Here is a 19,873-nt window from a genome sequence, read left to right as displayed (position 1 = left end):
CATCCTTCTCCTTCTCCTTCTTCTCATCCTTCTCCTTCTTCTCATCCTTCTCCTTCTTCTCATCCTTCTCCTTATTCTCAGCCTTCTTCTTCTCATCCTTCTCCTTCTCATCCTTCTCCTTCTCATCCTTCTCCTTCTTCTCATCCTTCTCCTTCTTCTCATCCTTCTCCTTCTCCTTCTTCTCATCCTTCTCCTTCTCCTTCTTCTCATCCTTCTCCTTCTCCTTCTTCTCATCCTTCTCCTTCTTCTCATCCTTCTCCTTCTTCTCATCCTTCTCCTTCTCCTTCTTCTCATCCTTCTCCTTCTCCTCATCCTTTTTCTTCTCATCCTTCTCCTTCTCCTTCTTCTCATCCTTCTCCTTCTTCTCATCCTTCTCCTTCTTCTCATCCTTCTCCTTCTTCTCATCCTTCTCCTTCTTCTCCTTCTTCTCATCATTCTCCTTCTTCTCATCCTTCTCCTTCTTCTCATCCTTCTCATCCTTCTTCTCATCCTTCTTCTTCTCATCCTTCTCCTTCTTCTCATCCTTCTCCTTCTCCTTCTTCTCATCCTTCTCCTTCTTCTCATCCTTCTCCTTCTCATCCTTCTCCTTCTCCTTCTTCTCTTCCTTCTCCTTCTTCTCATCCTTCTCCTTCTTCTCATCCTTCTTCTTCTCATCCTTCTCCTCCTTCTTCTCATCCTTCTTCTCATCCTTCTTCTTCTCATCCTTCTCCTTCTTCTCATCCTTCTCCTTCTCCTTCTTCTCATCCTTCTCCTTCTTCTCATCCTTCTCCTTCTTCTCATCCTTCTCCTTCTTCTCATCCTTCTCCTTCTTCTCATCCTTCTCCTTCTCCTTCTTCTCTTCCTTGTCCTTCTTATCATCCTTCTCCTTCTTCTCATCATTCTCCTTCTTCTCATCCTTCTCCTTCTTCTCATCCTTCTTCTTCTCATCCTTTTCCTTCTTCTCATCCTTCTTCTTCTCATCCTTCTTCTTCTCATCCTTCTCCTTCTCATCCTTCTCTTTCTTCTCATCCTTCTCCTTCTCCTTCTTCTCATCCTTCTCCTTCTTCTCATCCTTCTCCTTCTCCTTCTTCTCATCCTTCTCCTTATTCTCAGCCTTCTTCTTATCATCCTTCTCCTTCTTCTCATCATTCTCCTTCTTCTCATCCTTCTCCTTCTTCTCATCCTTCTCCTTCTTCTCATCCTTCTCCTTCTTCTCATCCTTCTCCTTCTCCTTCTTCTCATCCTTCTCCTTCTCCTTCTTCTCATCCTTCTCCTTCTTCTCATCCTTCTCCTTCTTCTCACCCTTCTCCTTCTCCTTCTTCTCATCCTTCTCCTTCTCCTTCTTCTCATCCTTCTCCTTCTCCTTCTCCTTCCTCATCTCCAAGGGCATTTAAATTAAAGGTACAGTGTTCTGCACTAATTTAAAGGCTCTCTGAAGCCTAGAAACCCTTTAAATAAGTCATCTTCGTAGCGGAGAAATTCGCATCGAATCGAATTTCACACTGGAATTCGCCGAATCAGCCGAATCGAATTTTTCATTTCTTCGCTCATCTCTAATTACCAAGAACTGAACGTCCCTCAAAATTGATGCAAAGACGAGAAGAAAACTGGTCTGGGAGGCTGCCAAGAGGCCTACAGCAACATTAAAGGAGCTGCAGGAATATCTGGAGAGTACTGGCTGTGTGGTACATGTGAAAACAATCTCCCGTATTCTTCATATGTCTGGGCTATGGGATAGAGTGGCAAGACGGAAGCCTTTTCTTACGAAGAAAAACATCCAAGCCCGGCTACATTTTGCAAAAACACATCTGAAGTCTCCCAAAAGCATGTGGGAAAATGTGTTGTGGTCATTGTTTTTGCAAGGAAGAGTGGGCAAATATTGCCAAGTCAAGATGTGCCATGCTCATACCCAAAAAAGAGTGCTGTAATAAAATCAAAAGGTGCTGCAACAAAGTATTAGTTTAAGGGTGTGCACACTTATGCAACCATATTATTTTAGTTTTTTACTGTAACTTCCCTCCACCTAAAAGATTTCAGTTTGTTGTCCAACTGAGTTGTACAGTTTATAAGTTACATTAAAAGTGGAAAAAATTCTGAAATTATTTATCTTTGTCTCATTTTTTTACATCACAGAAACCTGACATTTTTACAGAGGTGTGTAGACTTTTTATATCCACTGTATATACCGCCATTTGTAGGTGCTATAACTTTCACATAAACCAATTACCGTAATTTACACGTATTGTGATTTTTTTATTAGCAAAGACATGTAGCAAAATACATTTTGGCCTAAATTTATTAAGAAATTAGATTTTTTAAATTTCTTTGTTGGATATGTTTTATAGCAAAAAGTCAAAAATATTGTTTTGTTTTTTTTTTTTCAAAATTGTTGGTCTTTTTTTGTCTATAGCGCAAAAAATAAAAAACGCACAGGTGATCAAATACCACCGTAAGAAAGCTCTATTCGTGGGAAAAAAAGGACATCAATTTCATTTCTGCACAGCGTTGCATGACCGCGGAATTGTCAGTTAAAATAATGCAGCTCCGTATCGCAAAAAAATAGCCTGGTCAGGAAGGGGGGTAAATCCTCTGGAGGGCAAGTGGTTAAATTGAGGGTCCCAATAATTGTGTGTAGACCGTTTTCAGGGGTTTTGCGTAGAATGTGTCCGATTTGGTTTTTTGTTTCTCCACTTTTTTTGTGTCCTACCAATACAAAGAAAAGATATAAACATGAGAATGCCAAAACATTTGTAATTGAACAGCGCTGAGCGAACTATCGGCACTTTATAAATACTGTATAATAATAATTGCACCCGTTTTCTGGGCGAAGTGGTGCATTATCGGACAGAAATGCAGGGGTGCCAATATCTGTGCCCATGACTGTATATGCCTCCCTAGGGTTAGCAAGACTCTTCGACTGCAGCGTAAAGAGTCGCCTATTGTAGTCCTCCTGGTTCATTCAGTTCTATTTAGGAACGTTCTGCATTTGTCTGTTCAAGCACTGGCAGTGAATGTCTCATGTCAGTGTGCAGCTTGTTCATTCATCACTAGGTGGCCTTTTTTCATTTACAGACTTGAAGAGTCTTTGTTTTAAGAGGGAGGAAGCAAAGGAAGCATCTCCACCCCTATAGGCCACAGGCACGTCCCCTTACTCAAAGACTAGAGAAAGCATTTTTTAGGCTCAGTGCCCAAGCTGCCATGAGGAGCAAGGAGTGAGAGTGTCGGCCAGCTCTCTGCGTTCACAGGGAGCACCTGGGGTGGGTGAGCTTCCACTCCTCATCTAGACAGGACCTCTTCAGTGTGCACATTCATGGAGAACTTCTGAAGAGGTAAATATTTCTTTATATACAGCTTTAAACATTGTTTTGCAGAACTAACAGCCTTTTTGTTTCAATGTAGTCAAAGTATTACTATACTGCAGTAAGCACTGTCTGACAGCCAAGTGTCTCTGTTCTTGCAGTAAGCCCCCCTCCGGCGCTTAGCAGATTATTTTCTGGAGACAATGCTAATTGTAACGTGGTCTTTTTTACTTTACAAACGACGCTAACTCAAACGAAGTCAGTTTTTTTTTTTGCATGGCCATATTTTATTAAAATATATTAAATTATATTATTATATTTATTAAAATATATTAAATTATATTACATTATATTATTTTTTATATTTATTAAAATATATTAAATTATATTTATTAAATTATATTAAATAAGAGATGCAAGAGCAAATTTTTCAATGCACCTCTAATTCTCACAACTTATCACAATACTAAAATAAAACAATATTGTGTATAATATTTGAAGAATACAATAGATATTTATGTATTTCAGGTACTTATATAGTGCTGTCAATTTACACAGCGCTTTACATATATATATATATTGGACATTCACATCAGTCCCTAACCCTCAAGGGGCGTACAATCTAAGGTCCCTAACTCACATTCATACATACACATATTAGGGTCAATTTAGACAGGATCCAATTAACCTACCAGCATGTCTTTGGAGTGTGGGAGGAAACTGGAGTACCCGGAGGAAACCCACACAGGCACAGGGAGAACATGCAAGCTCCAGGCAGGAGGTGATGTGGCTGGGATTTGAACCAATGACCCTAGTACTGCCAGGCGTAAATGCTAACCATTAAGCCACTGTGCTGCCCCGATATGATATGATATGTGATATGTTTATGTGATATGTTTACACTTGTGCTAATACTCATAAAAACATACAGCCTGCAATAATTGAACACCTATTTTTACATGTTCATTTTATTTTTATACATTTTGTTTTACTTTATGTGTTGCTGTATATATTATTTTTATGTATTCATTTATGTATATTAGGAAACCTTAGGTTGATGTCAGATGGAGGATTCTGCCACTAATGACAAATTGCCAGCAGCTAGTTTGCTAAAGAGTTTTCCCGTTTGTCCCTATGGCATCGCTTCCCTTGCAGTCACACGCAATGAGATGCTGCTGTGTCGCTCACCTGAATTATACTGAATCTGAATACCTAGCGATGGGAGCGTTATCTCACTGCCTCAGCTACAGTGGGAGTGATTCTATAGGAACAAAAAAAGGCAGCCTTTTAGCAATGCTGGTGCTGTTGATTTAGACAAATTACTGGTGGCAAGGTCACCGGTGCAGGGTTGCCAGTCTGACATCAACTTTAAAGTGGTAGTAAACCGCCTGGACCTTTTAGGTCATAATGTACTAGTATGCACCACTTACCTGTGCAAAGTCTTCCAGTGCCACACTTTCACGCCCCCCCGGCGCTGTCATCTTCATCTGATCTTCCTTCTGGGTTCGCGGGCTCTAGGCGTATGAATGGCTGAAGCCGTGATGACATCAGTCCCACGTGCATGCTCTTGGCTGTGGCATGGAGCTCTGAAGGTCCGGAATCGGCTGCATACTGTGTGAATATTTCCTAAACAATGCATGTTTAGGAGATATTCACTGTACCTGTAGGCAGGGGCGTATTTACCACAAGGCAAACAAGGCTTTTGCCTAGGGTGACATTTTTCAGGCGGGCAGCACCCCGGAAGAAGGGACAGAAGAAACACAAGAAGGGACATATGCGGCATGGGGACCAGGTGAGATCCAAGAGAGGCTGTGGGATGCTAGATGGTGTATGCAGAGCCCGACTCTCGTTCCCAGGGATGTCCGGAGCTGTGAAAGTGACTGTCTTTCTCTCTCTCTTGCCGGGGGGGGGGGGTGAATCGATTTTTGTGTTGACTATGGCAGCACAAAATCTAAATACACCACTGCCTGTAGGTACAACTTACAAAGTGGACTTTACTTCCAATGTAACTTTTTTAGTGTAGCCTTTTCGTACTTTTTATAGTATGCATATTGTTGGATTGAAATAGCATCCTCTTGGTATTGTTTTATTATGTTACTTTTTCAAATGTTTACAGTGTAGCACTTTAAATAGATTTCATACTTTAGATAGTATCCAAAGCTCACATTGCATCCCTAGTTTAATTTAAATGGACCACTTGTATGCAATGATGGTGTCTTTGAATAGTTGATAAATATTTGTGTGAACATCTGTTGGTTGTAAATGGGAAGTGGCTGATCAGCCTGTTCCACATCTCATCCTACATCCTACAGAAAGTGCACCCTCCTAGTTCATGGGTGCATGGACCTTACATTTCTATTCTAAGTCAGCAATAAAAAGAAGTATAACAGTAAATAATGCTTTCATCTGGGGATTCAGTTATTTCAGCCTTTCAACTACTTCACAAACACGTATGTATTAAAGTGTTTGAGTGGTGGATATGTATTTTTGTAGTGGCTAGTCCACCTGTGAATGACACTGATCTGAGCTACACATGTGTGATTTGTTTGTTACTAATCAAAATTCGGACAAAATCCGAATCTCTGAATCAAAATAGTAACAAAATTTCAATGAATCTGAAATAAATTATAATGAAATAGAGAGGTGAGCAAATGGAAAGCATTACAGGAGACTTTTCTATTCCCTATGAAGACCATGAATGATCATTACTGTGGAGTCATGTCTGCAGTCTCTAATCATCTACTTTATCCTGTCCGCAGTCTCTAACTATCTGCCTTATCCTGTCCACAGTCTCTGACCATCTCCTGTATCATGTCCACAGTCCCTGACCATCTGTTGTATCCTGTCCGCAGTCTCTGACCATCTCCTGTATCATATTCGCAGTCTCTGATCACCTCCTGTATCATGTCACAGTCTATGACCATTTCTTGTATCCTGTCTGCAGTCTCTGACCATCTCTTGTATCATGTCCGCAGTCTCTGACCATCTCCTGTATCATGTCCGCAGTCTCTGACCATCTCCTGTATCATATCCGCAGTCTCTCACCATTTCCTGTATCATGTCCACAGTCTCTGACCATCTCTTGTATCCTGTCTGCAGTCTCAGACCATCTCCTGTATCAAATCCACAGTCTCTGACCATCTCCTGTATCATGTACACAGTCTATGACCATCTCTTGTATTCTGTCTGCAGTCTCTGACCATCTCCTGTATGAAATTCACAGTCTCTGACCATCTCCTGTATCATGTACACAGTCTATGACCATCTCTTGTATTCTGTCTGCAGTCTCTGACCATCTCCTGTATCAAATCCACGGTCTCTGACCATCTCCTGTATCAAATCCACAATCTCTGACCATCTCCAGTATCACTTCTGAGGTGGAGCTCTAATAGGAAGAAGTGGAGCCTAAAGAGGAAGGGGTGAAGTGTACAGATGAAGGGGTGGATCTTAAACAGGAATGGCTGGGACAAATTTAGATAGAGGGGCACCCGATTTTAGCCTTGCCTACAGCAGCACAAATCCAAAATACACGATTGATTGTGGAATCATTTTGTTTAAGGCTCCCTGCACACTAGTGTTTTTTTAAGCTCCTAGAAGCTATTATGAGCATTTTTTCTGCTCCTAGAACAGTGTTATCCTATGTGTCCATGCACACTGTTTTATGCTAGAACTGTTTTTCAAAAAATTTTTTTGTAGAGTTTTTGGGAGTGTTTTCCAGATGTAAAAAAACCCCTAAATGCTTCAAAACGCTTTTAACAACTTTTTTGTTTTTTTTCCTCATGTGCTGTAAAAACACTAATAAAACACTAATGCTTCTAAACACTTCTAAACTCTACTAAATTACTACTACAAGTCGGCACATAAACGCTATTATCAGCTTTTTTCATCCAGCATTTTTTTCAGCTTATAAAAAATGCTAGTGTGCACAGATCCTAACTACCCCCCCCCCCCCTTGCTCCTGTACTAGTCATCACCATCCTATCTCTGTGTAATCTGCATATTACCCCATTCACCTTCCTTAACCTGCACTTTAACCCCTTCATCTCCATACTACCTTTGTAAGTGATCTGAACAATAATTCCTTCACTGTATATGTATGACCTGTACATTAATGGTCTTTAGTACAAATTAAAAAACAAAACAGTGGTTATTAAATACCACCTAAATAAAGCTCTACGTGATTTTTAATAAAATGATTTGGATTCAGTGTCGAATGTTTGCCAAACTATCCCAGTAATTGTCATTCAAACTATCACAGCACTGAAAACTAAAAAATGGCCTGGTAATGAAGGGGTGTTACAGGTACTCAAGTGGTTAAGAGAACCATTACTGAGCTTCCAGTCCCATTCCAGTTAGGTTCCAAGTGTTCCCCAGTCCTCAGTGGAAGATATTTGCATTGAGCCTGGTGTCCAGATCCAGATGAGCAATCTGCAATACATTTCCTTAGCACTGCATTGCCTTAACATAAGCTCTGACTGCAGTGCCTGTGGCTGACGAGCTGCATTGCACACACAAGCACCTTCTCTTCCCCCATGGTGAGCAACAGAATGCATGCCAGCTGCAGGATCCTGGATCCTCATTTGTACTGTACATAGCACCCATGGATAATTAGCATTTAAAATAACCTGTTAGGAAAATAATACAGGAGTTGCCACTGCAGACTTTCTTTTTTTTTTTTTTTTTTTTTTTTTTTTTAAAGTGGGCCTTTTAAGTGACTTCAGAAGTCTGCATTAATACCTTCCTGAATATACTGTATACTGAAGAAAAAGCTGTACCATTGATCCTCAAAAAGCAGTTCCTGACCTCCACTCTAGGCATCATTCTGCAGGCATAAGAAGCATTTTCCCAGTTTCCTCTTCTCCAGTAATCAGACTAATCCCCCCCACCCCACATTTAGATTAATTTTTTTCTTGGGGGGGGGCAGGTACCTAGTTTTAACAGGTACCCACCTCCCATTTCCACTCAGATCTCGCCTAGGCGATCCAAGTGGAAGTTCTCCTCCCCCTTCCCTGCCCACAGTCTTTTACGGACACCTCACCAGTCCCAGAAGACTGCGGGACCATTCAGATAGCACAGTGAGGCTTGCACATGCACAGTGGACAGCCACCTGTGAAGCCACAAGCTGCCCACAGTTAAAGTGGAGCTCCACCCAAAAGGGGAAGTTTAAGCCTTTGTCCCCCGCTCCCCATTAAGGACTGGCACCTTTGGGGAGCAGGGGTGGGGGTTACATAAATTTGCCAGGTGCCCACTACTGTGACGGTGCGTGGCATCAGACCCCAGCCCTTTTCACCAGCTTGTGACTGAAGGACCAGCTGATCTCACACCGCGCTGTCACTTGTGTAACAATGCCACTCTCAGCTGCGCCCTACACCAAGATTTTCCAGCTTGCGGGACCACAATCTATGTGCCAGCAGCCTGAGGGCGATTGTTACTGGGTCAGGTTAATTACGCAATTAACCCTTCACACTGCCTCCTTTTTACAGAGAAGGAAACTCACAAATCTTAGCAATAACACTATTATATTAATATAAGTGTCTGTAATACACCCTGTCACCGCAGACAGATGTATTCAGAGGATTATCACATACAGTAGCACTCTTCAGAGACAGGGATTCTTTAGTTTGCATTAAAAGCTTTAGAGACAGTTCAACACTTTTCAGAAAATAGGATTTATTACTAAAAAAGGTCAAAATGGTGCAATTAAAATATTTACAGGAAAAGATGTAACAAAGATATAAAGAGAGCAATAAAACAACAGAGAAATAAAAGAAATAAGTTCAGAAGGCAGAGTACTTGTAAAAGTCCTTGGTTTGAGCAGAGTCCAATTGTCCGAACAAAAGGTTGGCTCTCAAGTATGTTAGATGTTCCTGATTGATGTTAAAAGCAGAGCTCAATTTTTCTCCAGGCTGTCAGTCTTTTTCTATTATCTCAAAGGGGTGTCTCCTGAGAACAAATGACCAATTGTCCCATTTGGGGATGGGTGTTAGGCGGTGACCAAGGTTAGGACCAAATCCCTTCCAAGTTCATACTACGGTCAATAACCTTCAATAGGTACAGGTAGCATCCTAGCAACTGGCAGATTAATATTTAGAATCATATTCCAAATGCACAGATACCAAACTTTAGCATATCTTGCCACTCCGGATAAAAGAAATTGCTTTCTACCCTCTTGTAGGCACTACATAGGGATGTAAGGTGTCATGTGACCCATATTAAAGTGACCTATCCGAATATATACTTCATATTAATGTGTCCAGTTCCTGCTGAAGTTTCTGAATTTGTATGGAAAATGCCGCAAGCTGTCACAGCCGGGTGCCCACACTGAAGATGCCGGTGCCAGGGAGAGAAGACGGCCGGTGAAACCAGCCATGGTGAGGACACCACTGGACCGAGGGACAGGTAAGTGTATTTTAAAAGTCAGCAGCTACAGTTTTTATAACGCTACCTGCCTGTTAGCAGTCTTCCTTTGAATGTACACTGAGCTGTTTATGTGCAGCTCAGTATCCATTCTGTCTCTGTGCCTGTGTGCAGAGATGACTGAACTACTGTGCATGTGCAGAAGTTACAACACCCTGCGGCAGCCGCTCAAGCTGGCTGAAGGCCCGCACCCCAAGAAAGCTAGGGAGAGGATGCCAGCACTGGGGAGGGACCGCACGGTTGTCGGACCATTGGAAATAAGGTAAGTATTGTGGACTCTAGTTCTCTTTTAAAGTGGTTCTAAAGGCTCAAGGTTCTTTACCTGCATGCCGTTGGCTCCTGCTGCTGTCAGTCACAACCAATGAGCCAATCAGGAGAGGGAGGAGGTGGAGCCATGGCTCTGTGTGTGAATGGAGATGCAGAGCCATGGCTTGGGAGTGTGCCTGCTTAGGTGCCCCCATAGCAAGCTGTTTGCTAAGGGGGCACCCGACAGGAGGAAGGGGCTAGGAGCTCCAGCAGGGGACCTGAGAAGAGGAGGATCCAGGCTGCTCTGTACAAAACCACTACACACAGCAGGTAAGTATGACATGGTTGTTATTTTTAAGAAAAAAAATATCACTTTAAGTCTTTCTTTTACACGTTTCAACCTAACAACATGCACAGCATGACACTCACCTAATTCAGATCTTGTTTTGCGAGATTGGGTGTTGATCTGTTGTCAGTGAGAATTCCATCGTCTTGCCACTACTAGCTGAAATCTCTTTGGGGGGATATCAACTGGGTAGGTTTGAATGCCATAACACCTAAAAACAGTAAACGTACACTGCTCAAAAAACATTAAAGGAACACTTTTTAATCAGAGTCTAGCATCATGTCAATGAAACTCCTAGGATATTGATCTGGTCAGTTAAGTAGCAGAGGGGGTTGTTAATCAGTTTCAGCTGCTTTGGTGTTAATAAAATTAACAACAGGTGCACTAGATGGGCAACAATGGGACAACCTCCAAAACAGGAATGGTTTTACAGGTGGAGACCATTGAAATTTTTTTCCTTACTCATCTTTTCTGACTGTTTTTCACTAGTTTTGCATTTGGCAAGGGTCAGTGTCACTACTAGTAGCATGAGGCGATACCTGGACCCTACAGAGGTGGCACAAGCAGTCCAAATCCTCCAGGATGGCACATCAATACGTACCATTGCCAGAAGGTTTGCTGTGTCTCCCACCACAGTCTCAAGAGCATGGAGGAGATTCCACGAAACAGGCAGTTACTCTAGGAGAGTTGGACAGGGCTGTAGAAGGTCCTTAACCCATCAGCAGGACTGGTATCTACTACTTTGTGCAAGGAGGAACAGGATGAGCACTTCCAGAGCCCTACAAAATGACCTCCAGCAGGCCACTAGTGTGAATGTCTCTGACCAAACAATCAGAAACAGACTTCATGAGGGTGGCCTGAGGGCCCTGTGCTCACTGCCCATAGAGCTCGATTGGCATTTGCCATTGAACACCAGAATTGGCAGGTTCACCCTGAGCACATGTGACAGGTGTGAAAGGGTCTGGGGAAGCCATAGAGAACGTTATGCTGCCTGTAACATCGTTCAGCATGACCGTTTTGGTGGTGGATCAGTGATGGTCTGGGGAGGTATAACCATGGAGGGACGCACAGACCTCTACAGGCTAGACAATGGCACCCTGACTGCCATTAGGTATCGGGATGAAATCCTTGGACCCATTGTCAGACCCTATGCTGGTGCAGTGAGTCCTGGGTTCCTCCTGGTGCATGACAATGCCCGGGCTCATGTGGTGAGAGTATGCAGGCAGTTCCTGGAGGTTGAAGGAATTGATACCATTGAATGGCCCCCACGCTCACCTGACCTAAATCCAACAGAACACCTCTGGGATATCATGTTTTGGTCCATCCGACACCCCCAGGTTGTACCTCAGACTGTCCAGGATCTCAGTGATGCTGTGGTGCAGATTTGTTAGGAAATACCCCAGGACACCATCCGTTGTCTCATTAAGAGCCCCCCCCCCCCCCCGACGTTATCAGGCATGCATACAAGCACGTGGGGGCCATACAAACTACTGAGTACCATGTTGAGTTGCTGCAATGAAAATTCAGCAAAATAGACTAGCCTGCTGCATCATTTTTTCACTTTGTTTTTCGAGGTGTCTTTGAATTCAGTCCTCTGTAGATAATTTTCATTTCCATCAAACGGGGAATCCTTCCGTTCCTATCACATTACCCCATCCATATCAGTATAGATATTCAGCATGAGATCTTTCCCCATTGAGATCTGATGTGTTTTCAAAGTGTTCCTTTAATTTTTCTGGGCAGTGTATTATACAAAAACCTGAAAGGTCTGTATACACACCATTTTATTCCTTTGTATGCCTGCAGTGTATTTTTCGGAGTGCTTTGATTCTTCTGTGTGTAAAAGCACATCTGTTATGTATTTTGTTTTATACACTGGAGTTTGCTTTTGTATCCTTTATCCTAGATGGATGTTTGTAAGCATGTTACAGAAAGCAAACAGAAAAGATCCTTCTTGTAACCATGTGCCCTTCCAATTAAAGTATTTGTAAACATTGCACCTGCAATTTGGAAACATTACCATTCATTAATAGGCAAGGCAGATTAGTAACACTGAGGCTTGCAGAATTTTCAGGAAAGTCCACACATATAACCCCCGGGTGTGTACTGTGCTATTGGAAACAGTAGGGCACAACTCTTCCTGCACTCTAAGTCCAGGTTTTTTTTTCAAGGAAAATATATCTAAGTATAAATGAACGTTTATACCAGGGTTTGACAAATTTGCTTTGAATCTACGAGCCAGCTAAAAAAGGTAGGAGCCATTTTTTTTTTCAGTGCAGTGTGCCTGGAGCAAGGCAAATTTTGGGCGACAAGCTGCACGTGATTTGCAATGTGACAATCACTGCAAAACCGCACCACATTTTAGGCACCATTGAAAATAATGGCACCTGAACCTACGTTTTGCGATCACAGCGATTCTAACATGATCACAAAATGCCCAGGTGTGAACGGAGCCGCACTGGTTCACACATATGTGATTCTGCCTGTGTGTTCACACTCACAGAATCGCATGACAGACGAGGTATTATGTGTTCCTATTGAGGAGGTTCACGCAGATGCAATCCACGTGCATTGTTTTGAGTGCCGTTATGAAAAGGGTCCTGTGCAAGTTTGTAGTGGTGTATTCCAGACTCACAAGTGCTAGAGTAGAGTGGCATGTGTGGATAAGTGTTCGCATAGGATTGCTATTGATGGGCGTTTTTGCATTGAAGTCAATGGGAGGCGTTTTTGAATTGAAGTCAATCGGAGGGGTTTTTGCTTTGAAGTCAATGGGAGGTGTTTTTGCATTGAAGTCAATGGAAGGCATTCTTGCATTGAAGTCAATAAGAGTGGTTTTTGCACTGAACTCAATGGGAGGCGTTTTTCCATTGAAGTCCACGGGAGGCTTATTTGCATTGAAGTTTATGGGAGGCGTTTTTGCATTGAAGTCTATGGGGGGCAACTTTGTATAGAAGGCGACTTTGCATTGAAGTCTATGGGAGGCGACTTTGCATTGAAGTCTATGGGAGGCGACTTTGCATTGAAGTCTATGGGAGGCAACTTTGCATTGAAGTCTATGGGAGGCGACTTTGCAATGAAGTCTATGGGAGGCGAATTTGCATTGAAGTCTATGGGAGGCGACTTTGCATTGAAGTCTATGGAACGTGATTTTGCATTGAAGTCTGTGAGAGGCAGTGTGTATATGTAGCTGTCAGGACACAATTTCTAGTCACCATGGCGAACTGGCACCTGGGATTTGTCGAGCTCTGGTTTATACTTTTCTGTAAATCTGGCAATCCACTAGTAGATCTTTGAAAATCTTGAAAAGTTCTTTGAAAAATCTTAGTAAATTAGACGACTTTACGAATGTCGAAAGTACTTCAAAATTTAATTTGCTTTTAACATTAGGTTTTAGAAGGTGTGGACTTTACCAAATAAAAACCACATACACTGTTAGAAATTCACTCATTGGAGAAAGGATTTTCATCCTGTTCCTTCAAATTCTCTCATCACTGTGGTAAAAAACAAACATTCTTGTGATGCAATTATTAGAATATCGTGTGAATGTTCTTAAAACATAAACTTTCAAACAAACTTCTACTGGTGTATGGCCAGCTTGAATTAACCCAATGGGGGGGGGGGGGGGAATGTTAGATCCACTAGCCGATTTAGATACACTAACAAATTGAAGCCAAACTCCAGCTCACACTTTTTGAGCAGTTACAGCAACAGTTTTCCTTTCTGGATAGAGGTTTTACATAAATAAAAGCTGATCATTGTAAGCACCCTTGTCAGTGTTAAATGGTTTGTCTCAACCTTCTAACTGCTACAGTGGGGCAAAAAAGTATTAATTCAGTTACCAATTGTACAAGTTCTCCCACTTAAAAGATGAGAGAGGCCTGTAATTGGCATCATAGGTAGACCTCAACTATGAGAGACAAAATGAGAAAAAAAATCCAGACAATCACATTGGCTGATTTGGAAAGAATTTATTTGCAAATTATGGTGGAAAATAAGTATTTGGTAAATATCAAAAGTTCATCTCAATACTTTGTTATATATCCTTTGTTGGCAATGACAGAGGTCAAACGTTTCCTGTAAGTCTTCACAAGGTTGGCACACACTGTTGTTGGTATGTTGGCCCATTCCTCCATGCAGATCTCCTCTAGAGCAGTGATGTTTTGGGGCTGTCGCTGGGCAAAACGGTCTTTCAACTCCCTCCAAAGGTTTTCTATGGGGTTGAGATCTGGAGACTGGCTAGGCCACTCCAGGACCTTGAAATGCTTCTTACGAAGCCACTCCTTCGTTGCCCGGGCGGTACGTTTGGGATCATTGTCATGTTGGAAGACCCAGCCACATTTCATCTTCAATGCCCTTGCTGATGGAAGGAGGTTTGCACTCAAAATCTCACGATACATGGCCCCATTCATTCTGTCCTGTACGTGGATCAGTCGTCCTGGTCCCTTTGCGGAGAAACAGCCCCAAAGCATGATGTTGCCACCCCCATGCTTCACAGTAGGTATGGTGTTCTTTGGATGCAACTCAGCATTCTCTTTCCTCCAAACACGACGAGTTGTGTTTCTACCAAACAGTTCTATTTTGGTTTCATCTGACCATATGACATTCTTTCAATCCTCTTCTGGATCATCCAAATGCTCTCTAGCAAACTTCAGATGGGCCTGGACATGTACTGGCTTAAGCAGGGGGACACGTCTGGCACTGCAGGATCTGAGTCCCTGGCGGCGTAGTGTGTTACTGATGGTAGCCTTTGTTATGTTGGTCCCAGCTCTCTGCAGGTCATTCACTAAGTCCCCCCATGTGGTCCTGGGATTTTTGCTCACCGTTCTTGTGATCATTTTGACCCCATGGGGTGAGATCTTGCGTGGAGCCCCAGATCGAGGGAGCGTATCAGTGGTCTTGTATGGCTTCCATTTTCTAATTATTGCTCCCACAGTTGATTTGTTCACACCAAGCTGCTTGCCTATTGCAGATTCAGTCTTCCCAGCCTGGTGCAGGTCTACAATTTTGTTTCTGGTGTCCTTCGACAGCTCTTTGGTCTTCACCATAGTGGAGTTTGGAGTGTGACTGTTTGAGGTTGTGGACAGGTGTCTTTTATACTGATAACAAGTTCAAACAGGTGCCATTGATACAGGTAATGAGTGCAGGACAGAGGAGCCTCTTAAAGAAGAAGGTACAGGATTGTGAGAGCAAGAAATCTTGCTTGTTTGTAGGTGACCAAATACTTATTTCCCACCATAATTTGCAAATAAATTCTTTCCAAATCAGCCAATGTGATTGTCTGGATTTTTTTTCTCATTTTGTCTCTCATAGTTGAGGTCTACCTATGATGCCAATTACAGGCCTCTTTCATCTTTTTAAGTGGGAGAACTTGCACAATTGGTGGCTGACTAAATACTTTTTTGCCCCACTGTACATCTGCAGGATAGCTTGTTCTTTTTGAAAAACAAGTCTTACTGGGAAGATTTCAAAGTGTTCCTTTAATTTTATTGAGCAGTGTATTATACAAAAACCTGAAAGGTCTGTATACACACCATTTTATTCCTTTGTATGTCTGAGGTGTATTTTTCAGAGTGCTTTTATTAAAAGCACATCTGTTATGTATTTTGTTTTATACACTGGAGTTTGCTTTTGTATCCTTTATCCTAGATGGATGTTTGTAAGCATGTTACAGAAAGCAAACAGAAAAGATCCTTCTTGTCACCATGTGCCCTTCCAATTAAAGTATTTGTAAACATTGCACCTACAGTTTGGAAACATTACCATTCATTAATCGGCAAGGCAGATTACTAACACTGAGGCTTGCAGGATTTTCAGGAAAGTCCACACATATAACCCCCGGGTGTGTACTGTGCTATTGGAAACAGTAGGGCACAACTCTTCCTGCACTCTAAGTCCAGGTTTTTATTTCAAGGAAAACACATATAAAAGGCTCATGTACGCGGGACGTTTGGAAAGCACTTCTGAACGATGGAAACAGACTGCTGGAAAACATAGGTTAAAAAACGTCAATTTAGCCACGTTTGCATACCGCATTTATGTGTGTTTGCGATTAAAAGCGTTGTTTTAAGATAACCTCAGGAGACCTTCCAAAATGCCCAGAATGCACTAAAAAACAGTAAAAAATGAACTGTCAGACATTTTGAGAGAAATAGAGAGAGCAGAAGCAGAGAGAGCAGTATGTGTTGAGATGACCTGTCTTTTCTGGTTGTATTCACTATGGATCCCATCATGAGTATAATGCGGCGTTCTACCATTTTTTCCTTCACTTGAAACCTGGAACTGACTGCGCTGGTGTACCGGGTCCATTTGAATGCATGGAAAACACTTTGCATGCATTTCTGATGATGAAAAAAGGCTCTGGACAGCATCTGGATAAGGAACAGTTAAAAAACGCTTCTAAACACAAACACTTGTAAATGCGGTTAGCTGCGTTTACTAGTTTGGCATTTGAAACACTGATAAAATCTACTATGTGTTTTCTGCGTTCAAAAAAACAACTGTAAACTCAACTGCCTGTAAATGACTGTAAACAACATAGTGTATATGGACACATAGGAAAACATTAGGGAGAGTTCAGGGGCTGCTGGAAAAAAACGCAGAAAAGCTCCTGTACGTTTAACAGCTGCAGTGTACATGAGCCCTAAATATAAATGAATGTTTATACCAGGGCTTGACAAATTTGCTTTGAATTTAGGAGCATTCTTTTTCAGCGCAGTGTGGGTTGTCAGTGCCTGGAGCAAATTGCCACGAGACAATCACTGCAAAACCACACCACATTTTAGGCACCGTTGAAAATAATGGCACCTGAACCTGCGTTTTGCAATCACAGTGATTCTGCCATGATCACAAGACGCCCAGGTGTGAATGGAGCCGCCCTGGTTCACACATATGCGATTCTGGCTGTGTTTTCACACTCACAGAATCGCATGACAGACCAGGTATTATGTGTTCCAGCTTTAATTAACCCGATAGGGCCTTGTGTGGTTTCCTTTTTGTAATTAATGACAGGGTTTGGCTAGATTGCATACAGATTTTACTACATGCTGGAAATCACAGTGAGTGATAATTAGCAATTCTAATGTCATAAGCACAAGTCATCACATCCTAGAGGTACCCAATACATAGTTTACAGAGGTATTAAACCCAAAACCAAAAATGTAATATATTGCAACTTACCAATGATTAGATGTGGTGACTCCATTAGTTTTTTTTTTTCGGTTTTCACCTGGTGATCTGGCCCAGTAACACACATCCTGTATTAGATTGTCCCCACTCTGAAAGAGCACAGGGGGTACATTTGGACAGCAGCATTGTCAGTCTGGGGGGGAGGGGAGTGTTAGATCAACTAGCAGATTTAGATATACTAACAAATTGAAGCCAAACTCCAGCTCACACTTTTTAAGCAGTTACAGCAACAGTTTTCCTTTTGGGATAGAGGTATGTCAGTGTTAAACGGTCTGTCTCAACCTTCTAACTGCTACATCTGCAGGACAGCTTGTTCTTTTTGAAAAACAAGATTTACTGGTCTGATCACCAGGTGATTATAAAGGAAAGAAAACCTAAACAAGTAAATGAATGCAGCCACTAAATCTTAGAATTGACAAGCTGCAATATAATAAATGTTAGCTGTTGGCTTTAATACCACTTCTGCTAGGGTGTTGCACTGGGCCATCTAATTTGGGTGGAATTGGTCTGTTTATGGCCATCTTAGTTCTCTGTTGCAGTCAAAACCAAGAGTTTAAAGAGATCCTGTAGTCAGAGTATTCAGTTCAATAAAAATCGTTAAGTAAACCCAGAAACCCAATATAGCGCCCCTAAGTGCAGCAAAGTATATTTATTCAACTACTTGTAATTTTAAACTTTACTGCATTTTTTGCATCTGCAGGGACTCCAGGTTTTTTTATATAACAGAACAGCAGGGGTGACTCCTGCAAAGACTGACACACTCCAAATGATAATTAATGGAATCCAAGCATTCCAGAGGCCAGGCACTGCTGGGTACTGTTGAAAGATTAAACAGATCATATGTGCTTGGTGCCTGGAAACAAAGGTATTCCATACACACACACACACAATAGCTTCCAAATGTTTATATTCTGTGGCCAGCAACATTTGTCCCATTGTAGCACATTCTATGGAAAAAGTAGTTTAGTCTTATAGCCTCCAGGAATCATCTCATTGTCTATTGTTTTGACTGCTCTAAAAAAATGAAAAATGATGTCCTAGAGCACGGGTCTCCAAACCTTTGAAGCAATGGGCCAGTTTACTGTCTTTCAGACTTTAAGGGGCCTGACTTTGCCCAGTGGGAGTAAACCCTCTTTGGTATTAGGGGCAGAAATTGCTAGTCTCAGTGAGAGAAATAGTGCCTCATCATTGGTGCTAGTGGGAGGAATAGTGCCTCATCCTTGGTGCCATTGAGAGGAATAGTGTACCATCCTTGGTGACAGTGGGAGGAATAGTGCCCCATAGTTGGTGCCAGTGGGAAGAATAGTGCCCCATCATTGATGCAAGTGGGAGGAATAGTGCTTCATCGTTGCCAGTGGGAAAAATAGTGCCCCATCATTGGTGCCAGTGGGAAGAATAGTGCCCCATTTTTGGTGCCAGTGGGAGGATTAATGCCCTATCGTTGGTGCCAGTGAGAAGAATAGTGCCCTGTTGTTGGTGCCAGTGGGAGGAATAATGCCCCATCGTTGGTGGCAGTGGGAGGAATAGTGCCCCATCGTTGGTGCCAGTGGGAAGAATAGTGCCCCATTGTTGGTGCCAGTGGGAGGAATAGTGCCCCATCGTTGGTGTCAGTGGGAAGAATAGTGCCCCATTGTTGGTGTCAGTGGGAGGAATAGTGCTCCATCGCTGGTGCCAGTGGGAAGAATAGTGCCCCATCGTTGGTGCAAGCGGGAAGAATAGTGCCCCATTGTTGGTGCCAGTGGGAGGAATAGTGCCCCATTGTTGGTGCCAGTGGGAGGAATAGTGCCCCATCGTTGGTGCCAGTGGGAAGAATAGTGCTCCATTGATGGTGTCAGTGAGAGGAACAATGCCCTATCGTTGGTGCCAGTGAGAAGAATAGTGCCCTATTGTTGGTGCCAGTGGGAGGAATAATGATGTAGTGCCCCATCGTTGGTGCCAGTGGGAAGAATAGTGCCCCATCGTTGGTGCCAATGGGAGGAATAGTGCCCCATTGTTGGTGCCAGTGGGAAGAATAGTGCCCCATTGTTGGTGCCAGTGGGAGGAATAGTGCCCCATCGTTGGTGCCAGTGGGAAGAATAGTGCCCCATTGTTGGTGCCAGTGGGAGGAATAGTGCCCCATTGTTGGTGTCAGTGGGAGGAATAGTACCCCATTGTTGGAGGGTGCAGAGTGTAATAAGGGATTCTGGACGGTGCTTGGTGTTTTGGGGAGAAGGTGAATTTGGAGGATATGGCATGATATGGTATAGGAGACACCAAAAAGAAAGCATGGAGGTTGCCACTGTGGCAACTTACACCATTGCTGAGGATTACCGTTACTGCTAATGACAGCAATGATGGGGCTTATTTTATTCCCACTGTGAAGTGAAAAACAAGTGTAGCGCCCCTCATGTTTAGCTAGGGT

The 19,873-nt window shown here is 42.6% G+C and overlaps 1 protein-coding gene across 1 annotated transcript in view; it reads left to right on the top strand.

Annotated features, from left to right (window-relative positions):
* The first annotated feature begins 3,150 nt into the window (after window positions 1–3,150).
* SMIM3 (small integral membrane protein 3) overlaps window positions 3,151–19,873 on the top strand; it is a 50,522-nt gene continuing 33,799 nt past the window's right edge. The window contains exon 1 of the mRNA XM_089682782.1: window positions 3,151–3,308. The gene's annotated coding sequence lies outside the window, so the exon portion shown is untranslated. The remainder of the gene's footprint in view (window positions 3,309–19,873) is intronic.

Source organism: Staurois parvus, unplaced genomic scaffold (assembly GCF_062004578.1).
Source record: "Staurois parvus isolate SC_StPar_1 unplaced genomic scaffold, SC_StPar_1.0 ptg000298l, whole genome shotgun sequence".
NCBI lineage: Eukaryota > Metazoa > Chordata > Amphibia > Anura > Ranidae > Staurois > Staurois parvus.
The sequence above is the reverse complement of the archived record's forward strand: the minus strand, read 5'-3'. Positions and strand labels throughout refer to the sequence as shown.